The 12,420-nt window shown below is 46.1% G+C and overlaps 1 protein-coding gene across 5 annotated transcripts in view; it reads left to right on the top strand.

Annotated features, from left to right (window-relative positions):
• The first annotated feature begins 244 nt into the window (after positions 1 to 244).
• arhgef1 (Rho guanine nucleotide exchange factor (GEF) 1) overlaps positions 245 to 12,420 on the top strand; it is a 52,055-nt gene continuing 39,879 nt past the window's right edge. For all 5 annotated transcript variants that reach the window (XM_076279882.1, XM_076279884.1, XM_076279886.1 and 2 more), the window contains exon 1: positions 245 to 595. The gene's annotated coding sequence lies outside the window, so the exon portion shown is untranslated. The remainder of the gene's footprint in view (positions 596 to 12,420) is intronic.

The raw sequence follows: 12,420 nt of genomic DNA on the forward strand, positions 1-12,420 counted from the left end.
TATGTGGAAAGAAAAATCCATGATGTAAGACCAGTAATCAATTTACAAATTATTTTGGCCTTGGTCCCATGTTTTATTGTGCCAAGTATGAAATCAGCATATTGATTATGCGCTGCATGGGGCCCTGGTGTGCCCACGAAAAAGATGTCCGGCTGATCGAAATAGTGAACCCAGAGCTTTAGAGAAGTGCCCTTCCAATGTGAACGTTGAACGGAACTAAACGCAGCTGAGGCAAGGGATTTTTTTTCTCTCTCTCACTGGTGGTAGAAGTCGAACAGGAAGAACTAGTCGACGGAAAAGTTGGCGTGTGAAAGATGTTTTAATCATTGTCCTTGCGCTCTAAATCAAACTGGTGTTCTAAAGGGGTACAAAGATATCCACCAGATACAATTATTATTACATTTTTATGTGTGCTACACATTCATTCATTTGCCTTCTGGAGACTACAGCAGACAAATCGACAGGGTTTTCCTGGCGTTCTCTGCACTTGAAATTGTACTTCCGCATAGGCTACAATGTTTTTTTCGAACAACACTCAACTTTCGAACAGGAAACCTTATTAGAGGCTTACCCGACCGTTTGTTCTTCTTAGCAGGTAAGTCGTCGTTAATGTAACGTGTGGTTTAAAACATACTTCTCAGACTTTGTCATTAGCCGTTTCATTGTAACGTGCAAAGAAAATGGTTTCATCGCTGAAATTGTTTGCTGCTAAACTGGAGGCGCCAGCTAACGTTAGCAGACAAGACTAGCCAGCCAGATAGCAAGCGTCTAGTCTGGGTAGAGGAATGTTATGTTTGGCTGCAATAGCTTGTAGCCTGAACTAAATTTCATCAACTAGCAAAATAATTGTTTTCAGCCGGCATTTGTGACATTTTCACTGTCACAAAATGGTTACAAAGTTTCTTCTGCCGTTCTGTCTGAGAATGAGAACATACGTTGTGTTCTATCAGGCGAGACATTACTGAGAACGAAAATGCCGACAGCTGCCATACCTCCAACCCTCCCTGTGTTATAGGCTATCGTTACCACTTCTAACCTGACTAACTGTTACTATCTAGTTTGTTATACAAAAATAAGATCGGCTTGCTGTATAATATTAAATGCTTCTACTTCATTGTTCGTTTAAATCTCAATGATCGATACAAAAAATATACATGTTTTTATTTAACGTTCGTAGGCATGTGTAGCCTACGTCGCCACAGTTGGATCCAAAAACATAGCCTAATTTAACGTGACGAGACAAATTATATGTTGCTATATAGCCTAATCTTCTGTTAGCTGTGTGCTGTCACTGTCGCAGGCAGAGACCACCAAGAGTTTATTAGTAGAGTAATTGGTTACTGGTTATCTGACTGACAGCTAGACACAAAGAGCCCACTTGTAATCCTCTCAATGACCATCGACCTATTCTGATCTAATCAGTCTTAGAACTCAAATCAGAGGGTTGCATTTAGACTGAAGTAGTCTGCAAATGAAAAGGCCTCATAATATGGCACGTTCCTGTGTTGGAGTGGCGGTGTAATACCTCTGTATGACCTTTAGCCAGAGATGGACTGTGACTTAGCCTACTGCCCAGACTTTTGTCTTGAAGGGAAAAGTAGGTCCATCCATCATACTTACTTTTGTGTGCGATCAAGTGACTTTGATCCAAATCAGGGTGCAGCTTTTGAAATGCCACATTGCTTATGAGAAATTGGGCAGTCATTTGAAAAGATATGTTCACCTTTGGCTATTCCTGTTAAGCATTACAGTGAAACCACAGACTGTAATACTGTAAGGCAGTGTTTTCTCAAACTCTTTCAGACCAAGGACCACTTAACCAATAAAAGAAACCCTGACAGACCACCTAGCTAAAAAAACAGTAGACCTACTTCAACAGTATATTACACAATGGGCATACCCAATGAACCACCTTGCTTATTGTCTTTGCACCTTGCTTATTGTATCAGATGATTCATTCAACTGGTGTAGCTTACATAGGCAGTGTAGCAAAACTCTTTTGATTGACATACAAGTTGGTTCAATATTGCAACCAACTCCTCTATATTATATTTTACCACGTCTGCTGGCAGACCCCTTGGGATAGCTTGCGGACCACCTGGTCCCCGGACCACATTTTGAGAAACACTGCTGTAAGGTGTGTCTGTTGCAGATTGTGGTGTAGTCTGCAGCCGAGGTGTGTGTGTGTGTGTGTGTGTGTGTGTGTGTGTGTGTGTGTGTGTGTGTGTGTGCGTGTGCGCAGTGATGTAGTCTACGTGATTTACAGGACTACTACGCAATATACCCACCTAAAAAGCATCACCATCTCAGTACACCCACGTGTGTGTGTGTGTGTGTGTCTGGTGGTAGTGTGTGTGCACAGGTGAAACTCCTTTGTGCCTCATGAGAAACCGGCCCTGCCACTTCCTTTTCCTGTCGAGAGGCTCTATCTCATTCCCACATTCTCTCTTTCTGTCTATCTCTCTCTCTCTCTCTCTCTTTCTCTCTCTCTCTCTCTCTTTCTGTCTATCTCTCTCTCTCTCTCATTCCCACATTCTCTCATTCCCACATTCGTTTGACTTCTCTCTTTCTGTCTGTCTCTCTCTCCCTTTCCTTCTTACACACTCTTGTGTTCACGGTCTCTCTCTCTCTCTCTCTCTCTCTCTCTTTCCTTCTTACACACTCTTGTGTTCGCGGTCTCTCTCATGCTAGCAAGTATGGTCTTGTCTAATGCCCAAAGGCTACTGTCTCTTTCTTTTAAAGGAATGTGGACTATTCCATCTTATATCCTGCTCTCCTTTTGCTCTCTCTCTCTCTCTGTCTGTCCATTTGACACACTTTCAGTCATTCTATGTGAGTGATGTGACTTAGACAGCTTATTTTATCAGCTCATTGAAGAGATAGCACCAGGTAGAATTAGCAAGCTACAGAGAGAGAGAGATAGACTTTTGACTTTTAAAACCCCCTTATTGATCCATTGCATGGATCAAGAACACCTTAAAACACAGTGTAGCCCCCCCCCCAGTCCCTATGGCATAGAGAGAGAGAGAGAGAGAGAGAGAGAGAATAATAATAATAGCATCCTGACTGTACTTGTGTACCCTAACTCTTACGTCATGTCCTCACTCGTTAATCAGTGCCATCATGGCTCATGGATTGGGCCCAGTGGTCTGTAGGCCATTGATTGGCTTGGTTTGGTTGTGTGACTGTGTATTGACCACGTCTGCTTTGCTGTGGTAACTCTATGACTGTGTTGGGCAGTGTGTGGAGTCTGGTTGTCCTGAGCTGGGTGAAGCTATTTTTGGGGGGTGTGTGTGTTCGCTGTGTGTCCATCTATGGCTGTGCTTGATTGCTTTGTTCTTGCTCTTTTGCTCTGACCTATGCTGCGACATCTAGCAAACTGGTCAATGGCTCTATGAATGGTGTTACGAAGGCCTGAAAGACTGCAAAATGGTTAATGTTTTTAAAAAAAATACTTTTATAAATATTTGTGTTTCCACTCAACAAAAGGGTATAATTAACAACAAAGTAAATAATAAAAAAAAAAAATCGGTATTGCCATTTGTTATCAGCCAAATTGTTATTTTATACATCAGTATAGAAATTGGCACAGAATTTCACAATCGTTGCATCCTTATTGATTTGCCAGAGGAGCGAGTGTCCAGGTGTTGGCCCGAGGGGTGAGGGCCGCATGAAAGCAAACACTCTTGGGGCACCTTGCTTCCGTGCTGTTTGTTTGTGTGTGTGTGTGTGTGTGTGTGTGTGCGCGTGTGCGCGCACGCATGCATGTTGTGGAGAAAATGATGCTACTGCCTATTCCCGGCAGAGAAAGCTTTCTTCTCTGTGGGAAAGATGATGTGTCAACTCTCCCTGGCTGCTCTGTCTGGGAGTGGGAGTGAGGGAGTCTGCAGGCAGGGCTGGGCTGGGTAGGGTGGGCAGGGGTGGGCAGTACTGAGAGGGTATGTGCCACGGCACAGGCCTTTGGCACTGAACACTAGCAGCTTGTCCATGGTGGCGTGTGGAGGAATCAACAGCTCTCTGTATAGCTACTGGAACTCTGTCCGTGTGTTGTGTAAGAGTTTGTGTGTGTGTGTGTGTGTGTGTGTGTGTGTGTGTGTGTGTGTGTGTGTGTGTGTGTGTGTGTGTGTGTGTGTGTGTGTGTGTGTGTGTGTGTGTGTGTGTGTGTGTGTGTGTGTGTGTGTGTGTGTGTGAAGGAGGTGAAGCCCATGTTCCAGGCTGAAGCGCCTCACATGTGCAAGAGAATGGGAGTGGACTGTGTGTGTGTGTGATTTAATCGGCATTTTCCTGTGTGTGTCCAAACACACAGTCTCCAAAACCCGAAGTGGACAGCTTTGTCTCAGTGAGGAAGTGTTTGGTGCTTGTGTGCTCACGTGCTGCTACTAGGCACATGGGTGTGTGTGTGTGTGTGTAACTGTGTAGCCTTGTTGTGAGGGTGTGTAGCAGTTTGCTTTGGAGCTGATGGCTATGGAAAATGGTGGGATAGCCCATGTTGTGTACATTTGCATGTGTGTGTGTGTGTGTGAGTGAGAAACAGAGAGAGAAAGAAATGAGGTTGTGGAGCGATCAGGAAGCTGGCGATGGGTGTGGGTGGTTAACCCGCATCCACGTGTGAATGAAGGTGGAGAGTTTGATGGAGTGAGTGAGGAAGAAGGAGATGGGCACTGGATGGAGGGACTAGTGGAGTGAAGAGAATGAGCTCTTTCATTCTGGGGTTGGGTGTGGAAAAAGCTTGACTGGGTTTTGTGGATGCTGTTTAGAGAGAGAAAGATGGGGGGCGGGGCGGGGGGCAGGGTGTGGGAGGGGTAGAAAAGCCAAGACGGACCAAAGTTAGCTATTCAGTGATATACACATGCACACACACACACACACATATATGCGCGCGCACACCGAAGGCATGTGTTGATAGTGTGTAGAAGCGGTAGTGTAAGCAACCAGGGTGGGCTCCTCAGCAGTCATTTATGTTCAAACACAGCAGCAGCGCTGAGCCAAGGCCCGACTGTGACAAACTGCAGGACCCAGTCAGCAGTCCATCCACCACGGCCGACAGCGCGGACTCATTATTAGCGCTTAATGTTTAAATAAAGGCTTATCGCAGGTAATGAGACTGGCGGAGGTGAAGGGGTCTCATTTATTTATGTGCGGGGAGAGGTAACAGACGGGGAGAGAGAGAGAGCGAGAGAACAAGAGGGAGGGAAAAGAAGGGGAGAAACGAAAGTGCACGGCAAGTGTGTGTAGCAGCCTTATTGCATGAGTCAGAGGGGCATAAATGGGGTGATGTTGGGGTGGAGTGTGTGTGTGTGTGGGTATGGGTGGAGTGTGTGTTGGGGTGATTGGTGGAGGTGGGGTAGAAAAAGAAAGAAAGTCTTTTTGAGGTAACGTTAGAGGTGAGGTCAGCAAGTGGACCCCTTTCCACCACCTCTCCACCAGCCTCCACCTCTCCACCAGTCCCATGGGCTTACGGTTGAGGTTAGTGGGGTTGGTTGGTGTGTAGCTTTGAAGATGCTTGCAGTAGAGAACATCATGCTTCAGGTCGGGGGGGAGTCCAGCCAGACAGCAGCCCCCATGCAGATGAGTGTCCAGCAGGGCACCTCTTTAAAGCACACTGCTTCTGTTGAACACATCACTTTGTCTGCATGCGTCCGAATGGAAGAGATTACAACCACTGGTCATGATCATGTGACCTACTACACACACACACACAAACCCACATGGACGTGTGTGTGTGTGTGTGTGTGTGTGTGACAGCCCAACCCCATGCACCCTGTTGTCAAAGGCCCTCTGTGTTCCACCAGAGCAATTACTCCTCGGATCCACTCAGACAACATTTGGAAGTGGTTAAATATGGAGCGCCAGGCTGCATTGGCCAATCTATGGACTCCTCATTCTCTGTGGTTGTGTGTGTGTGTGTGTGTGTGTGTGTGTGTGTGTGTGTGTAGGCGTGTAGGCTCAGCCTATCTAAGTGTGCATATGCGCCCATGATTCTGTGTTTTAATTTGTTTGTAAAGGAATATACTATATGATACCATATTCACAAATGTGTGTGTGTGTGTGATGCGCTTTACTGTTTTTTTACATGTCTGTGAATCACATCTGATGAATAGAGGGCTTAACCAGTTACTCTGAACGGCGGAAGTCAAAAGTATCTAAACTGCATCCACTGACACAAAGGATGGAAAGAGCAGTGGAGGTGAGAGAGTGATGAGCGTGGAGGATCGTAGAAGAGAAGGAAAGGATGTGTGGAGCTGGTAGGAAACTTCAGACACTCGCCAAACTGGCACAGTTTCGGCAGGGGATGTTTGACCGAGTGCTCACTCTGCTGAAAATAGGCCCTTATAGAAACACATTAGAGCATTCCGGAGCCCAAGTCCTTAAAATACTGAGAATTCCACAAATAGCCGCCTCTTCTGATTGAGTGTCTGCAGAGAGAGACACCTTGAAATGCTCTTAGTGAAGTACGTCTGCAGTAGCAACCAGCCATAGAACACACACACAGACACACACAGACACACACAGACAATGAATATGACGACTTAGAAATAACATCTACTGTAACGGAATCCTCCGTCAGTAGCCTCCATTATGTCATAGTTTCCACATACTGCTGTATGATGGGGGAGAATTTCACAAGCCCTCAGGGACCGCGAGAGCCTCGGCTGCCTTTGGTTGCCCACACCCCTCCTGCAGATAAGATGATGAGTGGATGCAAACTTGGGCGCCTAGACAGAGGTTGCTCAAAACAAAGTCCACCACAAACAATGGACATTCATACTAGGTCGGCAAATCTAGCGCCAGATTCTTAGCTTCGTTGAAGCCAGAAGCTTAGATGGCCCAGATGGGATGTGGTGTTGCGTGTTGAATTATGAGACAGACCCAGACTTATAGCCATGATGAACCTGCGTTTGCTAATTATGGATACCATTACTTGCTTAGCTTAGCCTGACCGATGCTTTGTTTTACCATAATGGGTCCAGATGTTAGATGCTAGATGTTAGACATGATTGAGTAAAATTGGGAACCAATTAGCCACTAATAGATGGGGTGCAAGCAGTGTTCTCTTAGAAGGAGCTCTGGCTTTGAGGATTGGAATGAAAAGAAGGCCAGAGTCCTGGCGCTGTGGAGGGAGGGAGATAGGGAGAGAGGGAGGGGGGAGAGGGAGGGAGGGAGGGAGAGAGGGAGAGAGGGAGAGGGAGGTTGGAGGGTCCTAGAAAGGCCATGAGGGAGGTGGGGGAAAAGAAGGTGGGGAAAAGACTGTTTTCTCTCCTCTGTTGAGTGGGTGTGATTTTGTAATCTTTGGGCCTATTTTAAGGCGCTACGTCACAAGGGTCTGCAGATGACATAACAGGCTCCTGTGTTCTAGTGTGTGTGTGTGTGTGTGTGTGTGTCCGTGTGTGTCCCAGCTGGATTAGAGAGGAGAGAGCAAACCCACTGAGGTTTAGGAGAGCAGTGGAGAGAGGGGGGGGTGTCGGGGGAGCAGCATGAGAAGAGGAAGGTAGAAACTTAGCGATGGTGACAAACTTCAAACTTAACACTCACACTGTGTCCTGCCCTTGTATAGCCTGGCCTTGGCACTCACACATACAGCACTATTCTTCATTACATTTGCTGTATGCAAAATCCCCCCTCCCTCATCTGAGCTCCATCCCTTATGCACTCATATTCTCTCTCTCGCTCTCTCTCTTATTCTCTCTCTCTATCTGCATCTCTCTCTCTCTCTCTGCAGTGTTTCCCACAGAAACCAATTCCATTTGCGGTGGTTGGTTTGCAGAATTAACTTGAATGCAACAGTTTTTAACAAATTAGCACAGCGTGGTTATGATGCTAACCAGATTTAAGCACAATGTAGTACAACCTGGAAAATCATTGTGTCGTGGTCAATGTTGATATTGTGGTGGGCCGCCACAAATAAGTCAATGTATGGGAAACACTGCTCTGTATCTTTCTCTCTCTCTCTCTCTCTCTCTCTGTATCTCTCTCTGTCTCTCTCTGTCTCTCTGTATCTCTCTGTCTCTTTCTCTGTATCTCTCTCTCTCTCTCTCTCTCTGTCTCTGTCTGCCCTATCCCTTGCTCTCCAGCTGGATGCCCCTGAAGAGTTAAGTGCGGTGGCTGCTAGGCCTCAGCTGCCTCTCTGCTCTCAATACGGAGCTCGATTAAGTGGGGTCACGCTAATCTCCCGCAGTGTTGAAATACCACACCACGCTGCGAAAGAGGAAGAGAAAGCAAGGCCAATGAACAAAGGGAGGAGAAGGAGAAACAAAAGGGCAAGGAGAGGTAGAAAGAGAGAAAGAAGAAAAGGGTAGAAGTTATGTAGCGCAAAAGGCCAAAGTGTGGTAAAGAATGCATGGAGAGAACGAGTGAAAGAGAGTGATGGTGAGAGAGACAGAGACTAAGTTGGGGTGGGAGAAAAAGATGGAGTCCGATATGGAGAAAGAGGATCAGGCAGAGAGAGGTTGTGTTGTTGCACTTGCCTGTCAGGCAAGGGAGGCTAAATGAGGGCGAAAGAGCAGGCGATGGGAAAAGTTCGAGTGCAGTGAGCAGTGAGAGGGGAAGAGACAGGGAGAGGGTGTGGCTGTTGCACTAGCATGTCTTAGCACGCGGTCAGAAGCCTTCACACAGAGCAGCGCCGCTCCTCTCCCACACTCCGGAGCCTCAGCAGCCTGGCCCTTGCTCCAGCAGCGCCGCACAGCATTGTGTAATCAGCCTCATGTGCCCAAATGGCCAAAACATCTCTCTCTTTCTCTTTTTTTTCCCTCTCTCTCTCTCTCCATCTCTCTGTCTCTATGTAATGTCTGCTGGACTGAGACAGAGGTTTATTCAGCCTCGTGTGAGTATTACAGTGCTGGCTAAGAGACTGTGCTAAAGCACCAAAGCCCACTGTACACACACTTGATGTGGAGTGGGGCCAAGTGCAGGCCGCCAGCTCTGCAGCAGGTGATAAAAGAGGATAAAATACCTTACGTCTTTGGGGCGCAGCTTCAACGATAGACTGCTGTGTTTTTTAGCCTTATCTTCTGTGTCTACCGCCTTGCCCTCCCTAACCTTTTCATGGTGACCTCAGGTTCCCAAAGTCAAGCTATGGGTTATGTAATTACACACATTTAGACTTAACAACTGGTTTTACGTGATGTTAAAGTATGAGATTAAAGTACCTTGTTGTTGCCAAATTCACTTCTGTCCATAAATCTCTTCTGTGTGAGAGTAAAAGGCATCATTATGAATGAGTCATCTTCTCACTGTAATAGGCCTAGTCTTAATTGTACACTACAATGAATGTAAGTGCATAAATCAACAGACATAATGGAATCAGAATAGCTTAATAGACCATATTAGCATAGCATGCTCTTGTTCTTGTCATTATGGCATTATTGCATCCTGTAGACTATAATAGCCTGTCTCGGATGGGAAAGCTGCAATCTTCACACAATGATGACATGTAGTTTAAGATAGCAGCGATATATGAACTTGAAAAAACGGAAGTGAGACTTCTTAGGGGCCATTTACACGATGCCAGTTTTTTTGAAACCAGTGAATTTATTTTATCGGTTAGGCCTTGCGTTGACACGATGCCGGCATATTAGGAGGCTGTAACCGATTTTGTAACTGGCTTCTGAAGTGGGATTTTTATGAAACCGCCGGCTAACTTTTGCCGGCAGTTTTAAGCTGGGGCTTCGCCCGAGGGTGAAACTCATGAATGTGGGATACCTTGCCATGCGTAAATGGCGTGTCTTGTGTGGACGCCATGTTATGGCATCTGGTTGGCCCATGCGTGCTTGTTATCTCATCTCCATGCCTGGATGCCTGGTTGCCTGGCTGGCTGGCTGGCTTGTGGGATGGACAGGGATTGTCAGCTGCAGGCCTGGCCCTCATTCACCAATGCACCTGTAATCCCTCCATTCATTCACATCATCATCATATTCACATCCGCAGGTTGTACTCTTCTACCATCACCCACCCACAGCGCGCACACACACACACACACACACACACACACTCTCTCTTCTCTCACCCTCTGTCATGCACTCTCTCTATCTCTCTAGCTCAAGCCCTTTGTCTCTCCATCTCTCATGCCATCTGCTGTCTACAGCCTTGCCTGTTGCTCTTTAGCTTCCTCTCTCTCTCTCTCTGTCTCTCTGTGTGCTCACTCTTGAACATTTCCACACATCTATGTTTGCTCATGTGTCAGGTTTAGGCTCACTCTTGCTGTCTCTTGTCTTTTTAAAAAACTTGAGTTTTACTCTCTCTCTCTTTCTTTCTTTGTGCTTGTTGTCTTTCAGTCTTTCTCCATCTTTACTTTCTTTCTTGCTTTCTTTCTTTCATTCTCGCGGTGGCACTCCTACCATGACTCTTGCAGACAGGTCGGCAGGAAATGGCTCTGATCATTTCCTGAGGAAATTACGCCCACTTCCTGCCTCTCTTTCTTTCACTGCTTTAGCGCTCCCTCTCCCTCTTTTAATTTTGTTTGCCTCCTCCTCCCTTTGTGTGTCCCCCTTGTCACTGCTCTCTCTCTCTCTCTCTCTCTCTCTCTCTCTCTCTTCTCTCTCTCTCTTCACCCCCTCTCACATTCACACTCGGCCTGGTCTTTCTTGGCAGGCAACTGACAGGGCGGCCCCTCAGAGAGCGGCGAGGACCCCAGAGAGCCTTGGCTCATTCTCCATCATGCATCCAAGAGCTGATTAGGGCTGCCGATAGCTCCCTGCTACATAAACAAAGGCCACTTAATGTCTATTTTAGGGCAGCCCCTGTCTCGCCAGCACACGGCCCTCATTGTTTGTCTGTCTGTGGATTTTGGAGCCTGGAACATGGCTCAAAGTTCACTGTGAAAAGCCCTTAGAAATGCAAATTCTGCAAACGTGTATGTTCAAAGAATTAGCATGGTTTTGTCATGGCTAAACTGAAATAAGATCAGCAAATGCAGTTACATTGAAAATGTTTTAGATATTGATTGGTTTAGCATTTTTCAAAAATGTATAGGCCTATATGCATGAAATAAAGGATAAAGACAATCAGAGGGAGTATAATTTATAAAATAAGAAATGCACAGGTTGTCTGTATGACTGTTATGCAAGCATGCGGATGACCGTGGTTTTGAGTGGAAGTGTCATGTAGCCTAAAGGACGTTGATGTAAGCATGTTTGTGACTGTAATATTGTGTTGCTGTGGTGACCATGACAACATGAAAAGTGTTTTTCTATCTGCTGTTGCAATGTGCTGTTCGAAAGTGTATGCAATAGCACTAGGCACACAGTATGCGATACACCTTCCTCATGTCATAATGCAGTATTACCATTCGATTCTGTAATTCATTGCGATTTATTTCTCCCATATATTACATTGCCTGTGCTGGGAGTCTCTGCAGCCGTCTTGGTGCGGAGAATTTGATCTAGACTTGTACTGCCTTTCCAGTGTCTTTGTGGACTTTAGATGCAATCCCTGATAATCCCTGATTATCCTCAGAGAGCTCTATGGAGAGTTAAAGATTCATCCTTTTTTATGAGTTTCCGTCATAAATATAGGTTGACCACCCCTTGTCATGTCCGGACACTACCCGGGACTCCTCATTGAAACCGGTTTCTTAGGCTGCTTAATTAGCCCAGTCCATCCTGCCTTTGACCTGAATTTTTGTTTTTAATTAATGGGTTGGGAATTCCATGGTAAGAGACGTTGGGTCCTCGTGTCCAGTGCAAGCTAGGTAGGCCAGTGCTCTCTGGATGCAAGCTAGGTAGGCTAGTGCTCTCTGGATGCAAGCTAGGTAGGCCAGTGCTCTCTGGATGTAAAACTGGTCAACTGTGTTCATTGATGCATTGATACACTGACACAGCCGCTTGTCAAGTTTCCCCTTCCCATAGGCCATGACCCTGTACATGTTCGATCTTTTTACACAAACACACACACACACACATGCACACGCACACACACACGCACACATAAACACACACATATACTTAAACAAAGGGAGCCCTGACAATTGACACGTTCCAGATAACCTCAGGCTATGTTCTGTGTATGTTTGAGTGAAAGACTGTGTGTGTGGGGTTGACCTCTAGTTCTCTATATTTTCGGCTGCTGTTGACATGAGGGACCACAATTTGTTCTTACATTGGCTGTGATGTTATTGCAGGAGCTTGATTGAGAGGTACTGGCTACGCCAAACACAACATGAATTTTGAAGACTCCCACGATGGGGTGAGGTCATCTCTGACCAGTCGTATCTACCTCGGTCTCAGGAGCTAAGCAAAGCTTTGGCTTGACTCTTGGTTAATGTGGTTTACTGTTGCTTCTATTAATTTATTTTATCAGGCTTAACAACTTGATGGTTATATGGGCAACTACTTATGTTGGCATCTGGGATACCTGGTGGTGATATTGGTTGGAAATACATACCCTTGTGCTTTTGTGTCTGGTGATGGGATGTCTCCTCTAAAT

This window comes from Alosa pseudoharengus, unplaced genomic scaffold (assembly GCF_046254945.1).
Source record: "Alosa pseudoharengus isolate Yale_2024_CS ecotype anadromous, Long Island Sound unplaced genomic scaffold, YU_APseudo_1.1 YU_APseudo_1.1_scf_12, whole genome shotgun sequence".
NCBI lineage: Eukaryota > Metazoa > Chordata > Actinopteri > Clupeiformes > Clupeidae > Alosa > Alosa pseudoharengus.